Consider the following 18,591-nt stretch of genomic DNA (forward strand, 5'->3'; position numbering starts at 1 on the left):
GAAGATGTGGTATATTTATACAATGGAATACTATTCAGCCATAAAAACTGACACCATTATGCCATTTGCAGCACTATGGATGTTCCTGGAGAATGTCATTCTATGTGAAGTAAGCCAGAAAGAGAAAGAAAAATACCATATGAGATCGCTCATATGTGGAATCTAAAAAACAAAAACAAACAAAAACAAAGCATAAATACAGGACAGAAATAGACTCATGGACAGAGAATACAGACTTGTGGTTACCAGGGGGGTAGAGGGTGGGAAGGGATAGACTGGGATTTCAAAATTGTAGAATAGATAAACAAGATTACACTGTATAGCACAGGGAAATATACACAAAATGTTATGATAACTCACAGAGAAAAAAATGTGACAATGAGTGTGTATATGTCCATGAATGACTGAAAAATTGTGCTGAACACTGGAATTTGACACAACATTGTAAAATGATTATAAATCAATAAAAAATGTTAAAAAATAATTATTATATAACATTGAAAGGAAACTTTATATGTAAAAATTCCACCTAACTTCTAACAAACAAGTCACAAAGAACTAAAAAATAGTATTACATTCACAAGTAAATATTTTCCCCCAAATTAGATACTGGTTGTTTAAAAAACAGTAATATTACCTCAAAAGTATTTCTTTCATGAAATATTTAAAAATTTGTCATCTTTTCCATTCCACCCACCCCATTCCAAATCATTTCAATTTCTGAAACAATTATCCAAAATACTGCAAACAGCTTAACGTAAGCCACATTATGTTCAATGACCTCATTACTTTCTGCTGTCATTTTTCTACTGTGAGAGAATTTTTTTTTCCTTTTAATTGCCTTATTTCCTCAAAGAGGCAACTCTCCCTCTTTTTCTGGCCCTTCCCAGCATGTCAGCCTCCCTTATTCACTCCACACTAATGAGTAACATTTAGAGATCAGCATCTGTACAGTGATATTTGCCATTATGCACACATTTACAGTAAAACTAACTTTCATGCTCCTGCTGAGATGACCAGTAAATGTATTTGTTCATTAAGAGAAAGTAGGCTACTTTTTAAGCTAACTTATGATATTTTTTAATTTTTAAAAATTTCAGTGAGCATGCAATCAGAACAAATGAACTTAGCTGGATAATTTAACTCATTAAGTTAGGATGTGTTCATTTCTAGAATAATAGGAATAGAAAGAATGGTCACTTTAAAAATAGTACTTAGTACACAGGATAAATACATAGAAGAAAAAATAAAGAAGAACTTATGCCTGATACATCATACACATTAGTTCCAGGAGGATTATAGATCTAAATATGAAGGCAGAACAATACAGACATACCTTGGAGATATTGCAGGTTTGATTCCAGATCACCACAATTAAGCAAGTCACAAATTTGATTCCCCACTGCATATAAAAGTTACGTTCACACTATACTCTATAAAGTGTGCCAGAGCAACATGCTCCCCAAAATAACGTATGTAGCTTAATTTAAAGATACTTTATTGTTAAAAAGTGCTATTATCTGAGCCTTCAGTAAGTCAGGGTAGTAATATCAAAGATCACTGATCAAAGACCACCATAACAAATGTAATACAAAAAGTCTGAAATCTGTGACAATTACCAAAATGTGACACAGAGACATAGTGAGTAAATGCTTTCGGAAAAACGGTGCCAATAGATATGCTTGATGAAGGACTGCCACAAACCTTCAATATGTAAAAGATGCAGTATTTGCAAAATGCAATAAAATGAGGTATGCCTATAACGCTTTTAGGATGTATCGCTTCATACATAATCTCAGATTAAGGAACGAATTCTTGAATAAAAGCACTAACAATAAAGAAAAGGATGGATAAATTCACTACAATTAAAAAACTTCTGTTTAAGATAAAGCAGGAATTGACAACCTACATCAGGCTTGTTTTTGGGCAGCCCCAGAGTAAAAAATGGTTTAAAAAAAACAATGAACAAAATTAGAATAGGCAGCACAGATCCAATGTGGCTTGCAAAGCCTAATATATTTACTATCAAATTTTGCATACCTTTTATACTAATGTTAAGCAAAACAGATTTTAAATCAAAAAAGGTTATGAGAGACAAAAGATATTATATGCCAATAAAAGATTCAATACAGCAAAAAAATACAATTATAAATATTTACATAACTAATGAGAGATCATCAAAATATATGAAGCAAAAATGGACAGAATTAAAGGGGAAAATATTTCCATAATAATAGCTGGAGACTTGAATAATCCACTCTCAGTAACAGAAGAACCACACAGAAGATAGAGAAATAAAGGACTTGAACAAGTCAATAAACCAACTAGATCTAAAAGACACATACAGAATACTCTACCTAACAACAACAGACTAAACTTTCTTCTAAAATACGCATGGGATATTCTCAAAGACAGACCATATGTTAAGCCACAAATTAAGCCTAATCAATTTTAAAATGGATCATTTAAAATTTTCTGTAACCACAATGGATCAAGTTAGAAATCAGTAACAGAAAGAAAATTTGAAAAAGTCACAAATTTGTGGAAATTAAACAACACACTCTTGAACAACTAATAGAACAAAGAAATCAAAAGGAAAATTAGAAAATACTTAAGAACGAAAATGAAAGCACAACTTACCAAAACTTAAGGGACACCACAAGAGCAGTGCTAAAAGAAAAATTTATAGCTATAAAGACTTACATTAAAAAGCAAAAATTATCACAAATCAATAATATAACTTTAAAACTTAAGGAATTTTAGAACAAGAACAAACTAAACCCAAAGCTAGCAGAAAGAAAGAAATAATAAAGATTAAAGTAGAGAAGTGAAATAGAAAAGAGGAAAACAGGGGAAAAAAATTAACAAAATCAAAACTTAGTTCTTCAAAAAGATCAACAAATTTGACAACTATTACCTGAACTAAGAAAAAAGACACAAATTACTGAACTTTGAAGTGAAAGTGGGAACATTACAATCAATTCTACAGAAGTAAAAAGGATTATAAGAGAATACTATGACCAACTGTATACCAACAAACTGGATAATCTATAAACAAAACCTACCAAGACTGAATAATGAAAAAAAATTTTTTTGAAAAGGCCTATAGCTAATAAAGAAATTGAATCAGCAATCAAAAATGTCCCAACAAGAAAACTCTGGACTGACGGCTTTATTAGTGAATTCTACTAAACATTTAAAGAATTAACACCAGTCTTTCTAAAATATTTCCAGGTAAGTGTGGATATTCCTTAATTCAATAAGGCCAGTATTGTCCCAAAAGCCTAAGGTAAATAAAGACACCGCAAAAAAACCACAGATCAATATCTCTTATAAATACTGATGCAAAAACTCTCAACAAAATACTAGTAAATCAAATTCAGGAGCATATTACAAAGATTACAAATCATGCCCAAGTGAGGTTTATTCCTGGAATGCAAGGATGGTTCAACAGAAAAAAATCAATGGATATAATACATCATGTTAACAGAATAAAAGGCAAAAAGCATATGACCATTCAATTGATGCAGAAAAAGAATATGAAAAAACTGAACACATTCATGATTAAAAAAAAAAACAACCACTCAACAAACCAGGAGTAAAGGGAAACTATCCCAACACAATAAAATAAAAGCCATATATAAAAAACTCACAACGAACATCAAACTCAATGGTGAGAGACTGAGAACCTTCTCTCAAAAATCAGAACAAGGCAAGAATGCCTGCTTTCAATACTCCTGTTCAACAAAGTACTAGAAGTCACAGCCAGAACAATGAGGCAAGAAAAATGAAAGGAATCTAAGTTAGAAAGGAAGAAGTAAAATTATCTCTCTTAACAGATGGTATGTTCTTAGATGTAGAAAACCCAAAAGAGTCCACAGAAGTCTGCTAAGGCTACAAATTCAGCAAAATACCAGGACACAGTCAACACACAAAAATCAAAAGCACTTCAATAAATGAACTCTATACTATACTGCCAATGAACAATCATGAAAGGAAATTTTGAAAAAATTTCACTTACAATAGCATCAAGAAGAACAAAATACTTAGTTATTTAAACAAGGAGGTGAAAGACTGGTATAACGAAGACTAAAAATCGTTGCTGAATAAATTAAAGACATAAATATGTGGAAACAATTCCACATTTATGGATTGGAAATTATAGTAGTATTAAAATATCAATACTACCCAAAATTATCTATGGATTCAGTGCAATCCCTATCAAAATCCCAGTAACACTCCTTGCAGAAACAGAAAAATCCATCCTAAAATTTACATGGAAGCTCAAGGGGCCCTCAAAGAGCAAAATCAACCTTGAAAAAGAACGAAGGTGGAGACCTCACACTTCCTGACTTCCAAACATGCTACAAAGCAACAGTAATCAATGTAGTATGCTACTAGCAAAAAGACAGACATATGTAACAATGGAACAGAATAGAGAAAACAGAAATAAATCCTTACATATATGGTCAAATGACCTTCAAAAAGATTTGAAGACTATACAGCAGGGATTGAACAGTCTCTTCAACACATCGTACTGGGAAAACTGAGTATCTACAAGCAAAAGAATCAAGTTGAACTGTTACCTAACCACATACACAAAAATTAACTCAAGAGGGATCAAAGACCTGCACCTATAAAATTACAAGAAAAACATAGGAGAAATGTTTCACAGCACTGGATTTAGCAATGATTTCTTAGATATAAGACCAAAGACACAGGTAAGAAAATGAAAAATAGACAAAGTGGACTTGATGAAAATGTAAAACTTTTGCACATAAATGGATGCTATCAACACAGTGAAAAAGCAACCTATGGAATGGCAGAAAATAAGTGAAAATCATGTATCTGATTAAGATGAATATCCAGATTATATAGAAACTCCTAAAACTCAACAACAAAAAAGCCTCAATTCAAAAATGAGCAAAGGACTTGAATAGATTATTTCTCCACAGAAGGTAACCAAACAACCAGTAAGCAAAAAAAAAAAAAAAAAAAAAAAGACACTCAACATCATTAATCATTGGAGAATGAGAGAGAAAAAAAAAAAACCCCAAACCCAAACCCATAATGAGACAGCACCCTTATTAGAATGGCTATTAAAAAATAACAACAACAAAAAAGAAAAAAGACCACACAGACACACACACACAAACAAAACAGGTGTTAGTGAGAATTTGAAGAATTTGGAACCTTTATGTATAGTTGGTGTCATAAAATCGTACAGCCACTGTGGAAAACAGTATGGTCGTTCCTCAAAAATTAAAAATAGAACTACCTACAACCCAGCAATTTCACTCCTGGGTATACACCCAAAGACTTGAAAGCCTGCTCTATTTGTACACTTATGTTAATAGTAGCACTACTCATAATAGTTAAAACCTAGAAGCAACTGACTCAAGTGTCCATCAACAGATGAATGGATTAGTCCAACAAAGAGAAAACAATTACAAACATGGTAGATGCTAATCTTACTACATCAATAATCAAAAGAAAGACGAAGCAGCTACATTAATCTCAGACAAAACAGACTTCAGACCAAGGAAAATTATTAAGGTTAAAGAGAAACATTACATAATGATGAAGAGGTCAATTCATCAAGAAGGCATAAAAGTCCTTAACATGAATGCATCTAACAAGTAGCGTGTCAAAATATGTGAGGCAAAAACTGAGAGCTGCAAGGAGAAATAGACTAAGCCACTGTTACAGCTGGAGACTTCAACATCCTTCTATCAGTAACTGACAGATGCAGTATACAGAAAATCAGGAAATTGACACCTATAGAATATACATTCTTCCCAAGGTCACATGGAACATTCACCATGACAGGACACATTCTGGACTATTAAGCACACTTTAACAAATATAAAACATTAGAAATCATACAAATGTGCTCTCTATTCTGACAGTCTTTTAATTGGCTTTAACTCCACATTTAAAGTGATTACTGATACAGGTGGATTAACATCTGCCATGTTCATAACTGTTTTCTATTTGTTGCACTTGTTCTTTGCTTCTTTATCATCCCCTCTTTTTTTTGCCTTTTTGTAATTCTGTATTATTTCATTTGTACGAGCTATTGGATCACAATGGATTAAACTACAAATCAGTAAGATAGTTGGAAAACCTCAAAATACATGAAGATTAAACAACATACTGTTGAAAAACACGAGTCAGTGAAGTATCAGCATACATTTTTAAGTATTTTTAACTAAATGGAAACAAAAATAAAACATCATAGTTTGTGGAATGCAGAAAAAGTAGTTCTTATGGGGAAACTTACATCAGTCAATGTAGACATTAGAAAAGATCTAACATCAACAATTTAGCTTCCATCTTAAGCAAGTAGAGAAAGAACAGCATTATAAATCTAAAGCAAGCAGAAAAAAAAATTAGAGCAGAAATCAATGAAACTGAAAATAAGCCAATAATCAACGAAACAAGATTCTATGAAAAAATTAATAAAACTGATCAACTTTTTAGCCAAGCTAACCAAGAAAAATAGGGAAAACATAAATTACTATCAGAAATGAAAGAAGGGCTACCACTACTGATCCCAAGGAATATTATGAACTCTATGCCCACAAACTTGGTACTTTAAATGAAATAGAACAATTTCTTGAAAAATTTACCGAACTTCACACCGGAGAAATACATCTTCCGAATAGAGCTGTATCTATTAAAGAAACTGAATCAATAATAACCTTCCATAGCAGAAGGCACCAGGCTCAGATGAGTTCAATGGTGAATTCTACCAAACTTTTAAGGAAAAAAATGATACCAATTCTATACAACCTATTCTACCCGATAGAAGCAGAGGGTACACTTGCTAACTCATTTAATAAAGCCAGCCTTACCCTACTATCAAAATCAGATAAATGTCACAAGAAAGGAAAACTACTGACCAATAATCTCTCATGAAAATATATGCAAAAACCATCAACAAAATATTAACTGAAGTAAACTGAATCCAACAGTATATACAAAGAATTTTAAAACAAGTGGGATTTATTTCAGGTAGGCAAAGCTGGTTCAACATTTGAAAATCTATTTATGCAATCTATCGTCAATTGGCTAAACAAGTTAAAGAAGAAAAAGGATATGACCACAATAATAAATATAGAAAAAGCATCAGACAAAATCAAACACCAATCCATGACAAAAACTTTCGATAAACTAGGAACAGAGGGGAACTTCCACAACTGGTAAGATCATCCACCAAAAACTTATAGCTCAATATCCTATTTAATGGTAAGAAACTAGATGCTTCCGCTCTTAAGATGGGGAACACAGACAGGCTATCCCCTTTCATCACTTTTATTCAACATCATACTCAATGTCCTAGCAAATGCAACAAGTAAGTAAAAAACATTTTAATTGGAATGGTACAAAGAAGATAAGCATGGCCCCTGCACAAGGATGACATGCAAATTCATGAAGCATTCCATTTCAAAAAAAAAAAAATGGAAAAATGTAAATTATACAGATTGAGAAGAAAAGACTGCAGATGACATGACTGTCTACATAGAAAATTCCAAAGAATTAACAATAACAACAACAACAAAAACCCTCCTGGATCTAATAAGTGATTACAGCAAGATTTCAGAATACAAAGATAACATACAAAAATTAACTACCTTTCTATATACCAACAACGAACAACTGGAATTTGAAAACTGAAACTGAAACAAAATATCATTTATATTAGCTCTTAAAAGGTTAAGTATAAATCTAACAAAAAGATGCACAGAGATCTCATGAGGACAACAACAAAAAACTGATGAAAAATCTAAATAAATGGAGAGATATTCAATGAACATGGATAGGAAGACTCAATAATTTGAGACATCAGGTCTCCCCAACGTGACCTGTAGATTCAATGCAATCTCAACAAAAACCACGATCAAGTTATTTCGTAGATATTGACAAAGTGATTCTAAACTTTATACAGAAAGGCAAAAGACCCAGAATAATGAACACAACACAGAAGAACAAAGTCAGAAGACTGACACCACCAGACTTTAAGACTTACTATATCTATATATACAGATCAATGAATATATACATATGCTTATATACACTGTGTATATACATATATATACTATACACAAGCATATAATAATACATGCTAAATGTATAATATAAAACCACAAAACTTCTAGACAATAACACAGGAGAAAATCTAGGTCATCTTGAGTTTGGTAATAACTTTTTAAATACAAAAACCAAACACATGATGCATTGAAAAAATGGTTAAGTTAGACTTTATTAGAAATTGAAAACACTTCACTTCTGCTCTGCAAAAACACTGTTAAGAAAATGAAAAGACATGCCACAGACTGGGAGAAAGTATTCGCAAAATACGTATCTGATAAAGGACCAGTATCCAAAACCCACCAAAAGTTCTTAAAACAACTATTAACAACTAACTCTTATTAACAATCCAATTTTTAAAAGCGCAAAAGATCTGAACAGACCCTTCTCCAAAGAAGTTATATAGACTGCAAACAAGCATATGAAAATATGCTCCACATCAGTGTCATCAGGAATACGCTAATTAAAAAGAGATACCACTACATATCCATGGGAATGGCTGAAATCCAAAACACTGGCCAGTGTTTGTGAAGCAGCACAAACTCTTTCACTGCTGATGGGAATGCAAAAATGGTACAGCCACTTTAGGGAGTGTTTGGCAGTTCATTACAAACTAAATATACTCTTACTGTAAGATTCAGCAATCATGCTCCTTGGTACCTATTTAAATTAGCCAAAAAACTTGTGTCCACACAAAAATCTGAACATGAATGTTCGTCGCTTCTTTAATCATAATCGTCTTGAAATCAACCAAGATACCCTTTAATAGGTGAATGGATTTTGTTTATTCTCTGGTACATCCATACAAGTGAACATTACTCATCAATAAAAAAAAAATGAGCTATCAAGCCATGAAAAGACATGGAAAAATCTTAAATGGATATTCCTAAGTGAAAGAAGCCAGTGTGAAGAGGGTACATACAGCGTAATTCCAACTATATGACATTTCAGAAAAGGTAAAACTATCGAAATAGCAACAAGATTAGTGGCTGCCAAGCATTTGGGGGTAAGGAAGATGAACAGATGAAGCACAGGGAATTTTTAGGGATGGTGTAACTGCTCTATATGGTACTATAATGGTAGATCCACGACATTATGCATCTGCCAAAACTGAAAAACCAGTACAACACAATGAACTTTAAACTATGGACAAACATTAATAATAATAATGTATCAAAATTGGTTAACTGAGCAAATGTACCACACTACTGCAAGATGTTAATAACAGGAAAACTGAAGAAGGGTGGGCTGCAGCCTCACAGCATATTATGGGAGATCTGTCAAAAATCCACTTAATTTTTCTGTAAATCTAAAATTGTTCAAAATAATTAACAAGTGTTGGTGGGGTTGTGGAAAAATTTGGACTCTTGTGCATGGTTGGTGGGATTATAATAAGATGCAACCATTATGTAAAACAGTATGGAGGCTTCTCAAAAAATTAAAAACAGAACTACCGTATAATCCACCAATTTCACTTCTAGGTATATATCCAAAAGAATTGAAAGCAGGGTCTTGAAAAGATACTGTACATCCAAATTCACAACTGCCCTAATTCACTGTAGCCAAGACATGAAAGCAACACTAGTGTCTATCAACTGATGAATGGATAAACAAAATGTGGTATATACAAAGAAATATTATTCAGTCTTAAAAGGGAAGGAAAACCTGCCACATGCTACATGAATGAAACTTTAGGATATGCTATGTCAAATGAGGCAGTCAAAAAAACAACTGTATAATTTCACTTTTAAGAGGTATCTAAAGTAGTCAAATTGACAGAGAAAGTAGGATGCTGGTTACAAGGTGAGGAGGAAGGAGGGAAAGAGGAATTGTTTACTGAGTTTAATGTTTCAGATTTGCAAGATGAAAAAATTCTGGAGATCTGTTTCCCAACAATGTGAATATACTTAACACTACTAAATTGTACACTTAAGAAAAGTTAATATTTTCTTTTTAGCACAAGTTTTAAAAACTATTTCTAAGCCTTTTTTAAAAAAGGCAAACCAGATGGAAGAAGAAATCTGCAAAACATATAGCTGAGAATGGGTTCATATATATAATATATAATTCCTATCTGCTCCTAACAACCAAAAAACAAAACAAAACAAAACAAAAACAACCAGCCTGGTAGAAATAGTATAAAAAAACTGACAATACCAGGCCACAAGTTATCAAAATGGCGAATCAAGATACTAAACACTTCTCAATGTCATTAGCATTCAGAGAAATACAATCTAAAAATACAGTAAAGTAATACAACACCAAATTGGCTAAAAATGTTTTAATCTGACAATATTATTTGTTGAGGAAGATATGAATCAACAGAAACTCTCATAAATGACTTATGGGACCATAAACTGGTATAGTCTTTTTAGAAAGTTTTGTATTATCTATTAAGGTTGAGCAAAGTAAATGAACAAACTAAATCTACACATAACAAAGATGAGCCAATATAATGTTGAGGAAAAAAGTAAGACACAAAAGACAGAATTCTATATGATCCAGTTACATAAAGTTCACTACCAGGCAAAACTAAACTAATACATTTGAAAAATGCATGCTTAAATATAAAAAAAAACTTAACATATGAAAAAAGAAAAGCAAGGAAAAGATTAAACAAAAGTCAAGATAGTGGTCACCCCTGTGAGGGAAGGAGACAGTGATAATTTGGATGGGGCAAGTTTTAAGGATTCTGGGGTGCTGGCAGTGCTCTAATTTTTGATCTCTCCAAGAGTGCTATGTGGTTGTTCTTTTTATAATAACTAGCTAACCTGTGCAATTATATCTGACACACTTCTTTTGAATATAAATTATATTTCACAATTTTAAAATCCTTAAAAAATTAATTTCACTCTTAAGAGTTAGACTTAAGAAGTATATCTTTACTGTGAAGATAAGGTCAAAGACCTAGGTCCTTTAGTTAAGAGGAGAAAAAGGTTCAAGAATGGAATATGTAGTAACTTCAATAAAGGATAAACTTTAAAAATAACCATAAATTTTCATTTTTTAATTCGCCCAAGTCAACTAATCCTAATGTTTTTAATTATTTGATTTCAAGAGTATAGAAGTGACTAGATTATTACCTTGGAATTAATTACTATAAACACACTGTAAGGCAGAAATGAACTTTTACAAATTTGTTTCCACAACCAATCTTACTTAATTCAGAGGAACAAAATCTTATTGATTTTTAAGATAACTTTTTCCTCTGAATATAGATAAACGGTACCCACTGGGACCATATTTTATCACCTGAATTATTCAACAATCAGTATGTGATTATCACATGAGAATCTAAAAAAATTACTTAACATTGACAGAACAATTTTTTAAACTGCAAGACCACTAGAGGTCACCAGTGCAAAACATTCAACATCAATTCAGCTAATACTATCAATCTGAAGTATTTTAGCTACTGTTGTTTCCGTATTTCTAGAAGAAGAATATATTGCTTAAAACAAAGGATTATTGAAAATGTTTTACTGTAAGATATTCCTAACTTTAAACAAAATTTAAGCTGAATCCAAACGCTAATATAGGTAATTTTATTTAATGATTTTTAAACATTCTTTAGAACTTACTGAAAAACTGGGAAATACTTAGAAACTACATCATTAAGGAGCAAACTTTAACATCCAAGGAATTAACAAAGTCAGTGTTAAATACTTCAGATTTGGAAGCAAACTAAATACAAAATTACATTACAGTAATTAATAATAACTTCATAACACTATTATTTAAAATAGTAGACTCTCAACAAATATTAGTACCCGCTGCCATTAATGGGCAACTAAAATTATACAGGTGACTCTATTCTAAGCACTTACACATTTGGGGTTAAGTAAGGTTCAGCTGCAAATAATCTAAGGTGTAACTATAAAGTCAGGTGATCTATGGACATTTTCTAAAAATGTAAAATACAAGAAAAATTCATAACATATAGAAGTTTCAAAACATAACTAATTATCACAAACATCAAGGAGCTTAGAGTTTACACACACACACACATTCACACAGCCTCATAATTCAGCGTGTTGAGGAACTGTACAAAAATCTTTGTATAACCATCGGTAATACAAGCAGTCAGTTCCCCACTTAGCAAGGTACATTCAAAACGTACTGTCTTTTCAAGAATAAACAAAAGAGTATGCCTGCAATAGCCTGTAAGACTCTCCATAAAAATAACATGTTCCAATTTTTAATGTAACTAACAATTCCAAGGAAAAGAGAAAACAACAAATACTAAGATTTCCAGAAGCAAATAAAATCTATATTTCATTTTTAATCCCTGCAATTTATGAGTCTACAACAAAATTTAATAAAAATACCACAACCATCCTCTAAAATCCCAATGTAAAAAAGAAAATAAAAAGTGAAAAAAAATCCCAATGTAATTTTACATGGCAATAGTTGGTTCAAAGCTTAAGAGATCTTCAATTTTTAACTATCAAATCTGTATCTCAGTAAGTTCTCATTTATGTGGCATTTGAAAGCATCAAGCTCCAGGTAAGCCCCTTTTCTACAAATACCGAAAGTTCACTCACTCCGAGTTATAGAACTACAAACCATTTTAATGGACCCTTTAAAAACATGTTTCCTGACATCTTGACCATTTTAAAAAATCTGTTATAAGTAACATCAACGAGTTCATAAAACTCAAATATTGCATTAAAAAAACACTGCAAATCGCAAATACTGCAAAAGCCAGTAACACTGTATTACAGCACTGATTCAGAATCTGCAGAATAGATTGACACATCCCCTGAGTTGCACAGTCATTTCCTATCAGAATTACTATACTTCAACCTTCTACCAACTTTTAATAAGTTCTCCCACTCTCATGGTCAAACTTGTTTTCTACACTACTGGCAACAACCTTTCCTTTTTCCTCATTCTATTTTGTACTAGGCTACTAGAAAGTCATAATAAATGGACTCCACTACGTCTAATGTATTTTATTGCTACTTAATGTAGCTTTGAGAAGAGAACGAAATTCTTTTTCAAATATGGCTAGGTATAAATTAAAAAAAAAACAACTAAGTGGGAAAAGCTTCTTCTATGTAAGTGACTTTCAGCTTGCATTATTTCATTTGTTTTCTGCTGATAAGACTGATTCCTGTGGAAGCCAGGAACAAGAGAATGTTGACTTAATAAGTGAAAGATTACTGTACTATCACAAACAGCAAAATGGCTTTCACAATACTATAATCAAAGGGAAAAATATTTTTCTTATTATTGGAGGGCAAACTTACGTTCTCAAGACTAGTTTGTTTCCTAAAACCATTTTTTAACCCCCCAAGAAATATTTCAGATTTTACAATTTAAAAAAAGCAATTAAAAATAATAAAAAAAGAATTTTCCAAGTAAATTTTCAAGATCAACAGCTTAGATTAATTTATTACTCTTTCTCTTAAAAGCCAAAACACTTTCAGTAATCAATTAAAACAATAATGATCAGATAAGTTATTTATAAATTCATTGTGAATCTTAAAATTACTAATGTGAGAAAAACACAGACTTGGCTATGTAGGATGATTTTCACTATTAGGGGTCCACATTGCTTTGCCAAAACCTTTTAGGCCAGATGTGTTCTAGAAGTTGTTACTAAAATGTATATACCACAAATTACTTAACACCTTACCCAATGCAAGTTCCAGTAATAACAAAATCAAACAAACACAACAAAGTACATGAGTGCTCAGAAAGTGGGATAAAGACTATAAACTGCTGTAACCAAAATGAACTAGGGTCCACTCACCTAACACACACAGCAAAGCCCATCTACCGACACTGGGTTGTGGTCAAGAAAAGTACAGCTTTTACTGCAGGGCACCAAGAAAGGAGAACAGGCAACTCATGCTCAAATGACCTGAACTCCTTGATGGCTTTCAGGTAAGGGTTTTTAAAGGCAACACTAGAGGTGAGAGTTGCAGGGTGCTTGCTGAGCTTGTGGACATTCTTCTGATTGAGTTCAGCATACAGTCACCACCTCTCCACCAGTGGATGTACATCAGATTGTTAACCCTTCAGGAGGAACTAGGAATCCAGTGACGCCATTATTCTAATCATTCATTAACTGCTTCAGTCTGCTCTTTGGAAGGCTAGGAGACTAAAAAAAAATTTTTTTTCTATTAACAAGAAACAGGGGAAATTGTTAGTACCCCTGGTTAGTGAGGTTAGTATCCAGGAAGACCCTGAAGGGTACTGCTCAGTTTTAATCTCCCCTTTTCTTTAATGCTCTTCAATCCTGAGGGGAATAGGGGCAGGACAAGAAAGGGACTAAAGTTTTAAATAGAGAGACTAATCATAAATTTTGGCAGGGGGTAGTTTCAATTCCCTACTCCTGTTTTAACTTTCTCTAAATCTTTAAGGGAATGGGGCAACAACTGCTCTGGCCACTTCCTGCTGAAATAGGGCATAGTCCTGCTTCAATCTGGGAAATGAACACTGAGTTGGAAATAATTCCCGAGTTCAAAGTCTTGGAACTGAACCTTGCATGATTAAGATCTTAGTCCCTTGGTACATTGTTTTGGTGCAACAGACCCAATTAGAATTAGGAGGAAGAGTGAAAACCCAAGCTTTAATAACACTTGGAAAATAGATCTCATTCCCTGAGGAATTCAGGAGACTAGCCCAAAAACCAGTCTGGACTCAACACTTCTGGGGAGACTTCTTGTAGCCAGCTGTCTAATTTTATCTAAGTAGGTTTTAACTTTGATGTAGTAGTAACATATACTAATGAGCTCCTGGCCACGATATGTCTCTTTTTCCTGCTTAAAATCTAATCTAAAGCAATTTTATTGTCTAGTAATGTTTTGGCTAAAGAATCTAGGGCTTTCTGCTGGGAATTTATAGCTTGAGCTGTCTCACTTATTATTGTTAACAAAGTACAAAAAAACGTAATCATTACAAGAGACCTTGAGACCATAAAGTTGCAGCTGCCAAGTGCCAGCAGATACCGCTTTGAAAATGGCTGGTGGCATCCCTGAGTCCTACACAATTAAGAAAATTCAAGTTCTCAGCTAAACAGGAATGTGTCTAAAGGCATATTCGTATTATCTAGCCTAACTCACCAGGTTAGGATAAACAGCAAGAGACTATGATACTGTGATTTATAGTAAGAAATATATATTTGATCTTAGTTCCTCTGTTCCAGGGACAGAGCTCCTAAAATTCCTGGAATTTCTTAAGTGGTAAGAGCAATAAGGGTGTCCTTTCCTATCTGTAACAGCCCCTTTCAGCCAAACCTGAATATGTAAATAAGGGGAATTGTGGAACATCCCTAAGGATAAGAACTAGTTGCCAGAGGAACCATCCAAGATTAGAGAGATGGAACTTTCAGTCCCACTCCCCAATCTATGGGGAGGGGAGACAGAGATTGTGTTCAGTCACCTATGTCCAAGGACTAAATCAATCATGCCAACGAAATGAAGTCTCAATGAAAACCAAAAAGGATTGGGTTCTGAGAGCTTCCTGGTTGGTGAACAAGAACACATCCACATGCCAGGAGGGAGGAACACCCCAAACTCCACGGGAACAGAAGCTCCTGTGCTCGAAACCCTTCCCGAAACTCACCCCATGTATCTCTTCATCTAGCTGTTATTTGTATCCTTTACAGCCTTTGTAATAAATTGTGAGCTGTTCTAGCATTCAATCAAACTTGAGAAGGGAGTAGTGAAAACCTGATTTACAGCTAGAAGGTCCAAAGCAAGGGTGATACCAGATTTGTGATTAGCATTTGAAGGAGCACGGGAGGAGAGGGTATCTTGTGAGACTCAGCCCTCAATCTGTGGGACCTGATGCTACCTCCAAGTATACAGTATCAGAACTGTAGGATACCCAGCTTGTGTCGTAGAACTGCTTACTGTGTAGAAAAGCCCAAACATCTGGTGTCAGAAGTGAAGCAGTAATAAATTACTGAGAGTGGAGGAGACACACAGGGGTGAATTTTTCCTTAGAGCGACAGTCTCAAGTTTTGCTTAGAAATGATGTGCATTTAGCTGAAAACACATTCAAGAACCCACAAATTTACCAGGAATCTGAATATTACAGAGATAACTAGACAGGATATATTTAAAAATGAATACCTAGCCTAAAAGGCAATAAATCTTTTTTACTTAGTATCACTATTCCTATATTTCTTTTATTTTCCAGACTACACAGAAAGTAATCTCCTTGAAAACTTTGTCCATACCGTTATTATATCTTCCTGCAGGACTACCCTAGCATCTTGCAAATTATTTTTTCCATTTTGTACAACACACAGAGCCAGTGAAATATGTGTTGAATAAGTTATTGTTTCCCCAAGTCTGGGAAATAATCAGAAAAAAGTACCATTCATTCTGGCTCACACCTACTTTGAGGTAACTGAGATACATAGCCCCACTCCTAAATTGAAGGTACCAATGGCTTTTTTTTTCAGTAGTGAACTGTGCTAATTTATTTGAATGTGTTAATACAAACAAACTCTCAAAAGAAGAAAAAAAATCGTTAATTTTAATACACACACTACAAATTTACTTTTATTTTGTACAGTGTTTCTCAAACCCACAAAGCTGCTCTGGACATTAACTTTTCTATGTTTATTTCTTTATTCCAATTCTTATATTTACTCAGTTATTGCATATTTTTGCCAACACCACAACATATTTTTAGCCATTATTTACCTCTTAATCTTACCAAATAAACTTATTAAACAAATACATATGATGCAAAGTAGAAATCTGCTGAGCCATAATACAAAAAATTAAAGCATATAAATGAATAGTGACAAAAAAGCAAAACTGGGTTACAATACAAATTTATTCTTTAGAATCTAGACATTTAAAAGAAAAAATTAATAAAGGAAATGAAGTGACAGTGCAATTACAGACTTAATGATGGCAATAACGATAAGCTACACTAAGAAATAGAAATAAAGCGCTGAGAATATAAGAACATCAGTATTATTCCAATTCAGAAATGTGGCCTTAGGGCAAGAGGCTATCAACTCAAGAGAGACTCCTGCACTTAAACTCACACACACACAAATCCTGGCCCAATGACCCAGAGCTAGACATAAGTAATGTGACAGCAAACCAGAATGTTAGAGTACTCTTAACAGTCTTCAGGGGCAGAGAGACAGAGAAGATTTAAGTTTTTTAAAGGGGTGAGAGGGCTGCTCTTGCAACCTACAAGGACACAAAAAGAGCACCAGAAAATGTGACCGTAACTGTCTCCCTAAAACTGACACTGCACAGAAAATTCCACCTGTGAAAGTTCTAGAAAAAGAAAGAACTGGGATTAAGATAATGAGTTAGCCTACCCCTGACTGATATGAGAAAGACAGTAAACACGATCTAATCAGTTGCTTCAAGGTCAAATTAGCAATATTCCTAGGCTCTATTTTCATCAGCCTTTGACCCGATATGATCACATCATTTAGCCTTGTTAAATTAAACAAGGAAGCCATTAGACTGAGTTGGCTTTAATGCCACGGTAGCCTGCATAACCAAACCAAAACCTAAACCTGAAATGCCTAAAGGTTAAGAAGTCAAAACCTAAGGACAACCAATCACAGACAGGTAGGCTTTCCCAAATAAAGCAACTGTCTAAGATACAGCCAATCAAATAACCTTGCTTTGCCTCCACCTCTTCTCCTCAGGCTCCTGTTGACAAAGTACTCCTAATGACTTCTGCTTTGGTGCTGCTCAATTTGAATAGATATTTGCTCAAATAAACTGTAAAAAAACTTTTTAGTATGCCTTAGTTCATCTTTTAACAGGCTGTAGTTCTCACTATTAAAAGGTGATGTGGAGTAGGACAAAGTAAGAGAAAAACCTCATTCTCCTTTTATTATGAAGAACTTGTGTTCAACTTTGTATTATACCCAGAATGCTCTACACATATAAAAAATTTTTTGAAATTATACTGGTACTGGTGTTCACAGCAACAACTTTTTACTGAGTGCCTCCTATGGCTCTGGGGATACAATGACACACTAGACCAATACAATCCCTACTCTCAGAGCTTAGTCTACTGTGAGAGACACAGTACAGTCGTCCCTTCAGTATCTTGCAGGGGTCTGGTTCCAGGTCCCTTATATAAAATAACATAATATTTGCATATAACCTACATACACCCTTCCTTACATTTTAAATTATCTCTAGATTACTTATATTACCTAATACCATGTAAATGCTATGTAAATACTTCTAAATACAATATAAATAGTTTCCAGCAATGGAAATTTAAGTTTTGCTTTTTGGAACTATCCGGAAATTTTTTTTCTTAGTATTTTCCATGCACGATTGATTGAATCCATGGATGCAGAACCTGAGGACATGGGAGGCCAACAGTAAGTAGACTAGGCATGTGTAATACAGCTTAATAAATATTATGATTAAGGAAATTCACCACATAGGAGGAGTTTATACTTGCAGGCTCAAAGATGATTTCCCAGAGTAAATGACAGCTGAACTTTAAACTGAAGAGGAGTAGAAGACAGTTCAAACAGGA

At 33.5% G+C, this 18,591-nt stretch overlaps 1 protein-coding gene and 1 non-coding gene across 4 annotated transcripts in view; one reads left to right on the forward strand and one right to left on the reverse strand.

Annotated features, from left to right (window-relative positions):
- STRN3 (striatin 3) overlaps positions 1 to 18,591 on the reverse strand; it is an 88,622-nt gene that overhangs the window by 47,561 nt on the left and 22,470 nt on the right. The gene's annotated exons all lie outside the window — the stretch shown is intronic.
- LOC116281133 (U6 spliceosomal RNA) lies at positions 7,351 to 7,454 on the forward strand. Its single transcript, XR_004190583.1, has one exon. It is a non-coding gene; the product is annotated as a U6 spliceosomal RNA (small nuclear RNA).

The sequence above is a fragment of the Vicugna pacos genome, chromosome 6 (genome assembly GCF_048564905.1).
Source record: "Vicugna pacos chromosome 6, VicPac4, whole genome shotgun sequence".
In the NCBI taxonomy this organism is placed as follows: domain Eukaryota; kingdom Metazoa; phylum Chordata; class Mammalia; order Artiodactyla; family Camelidae; genus Vicugna; species Vicugna pacos.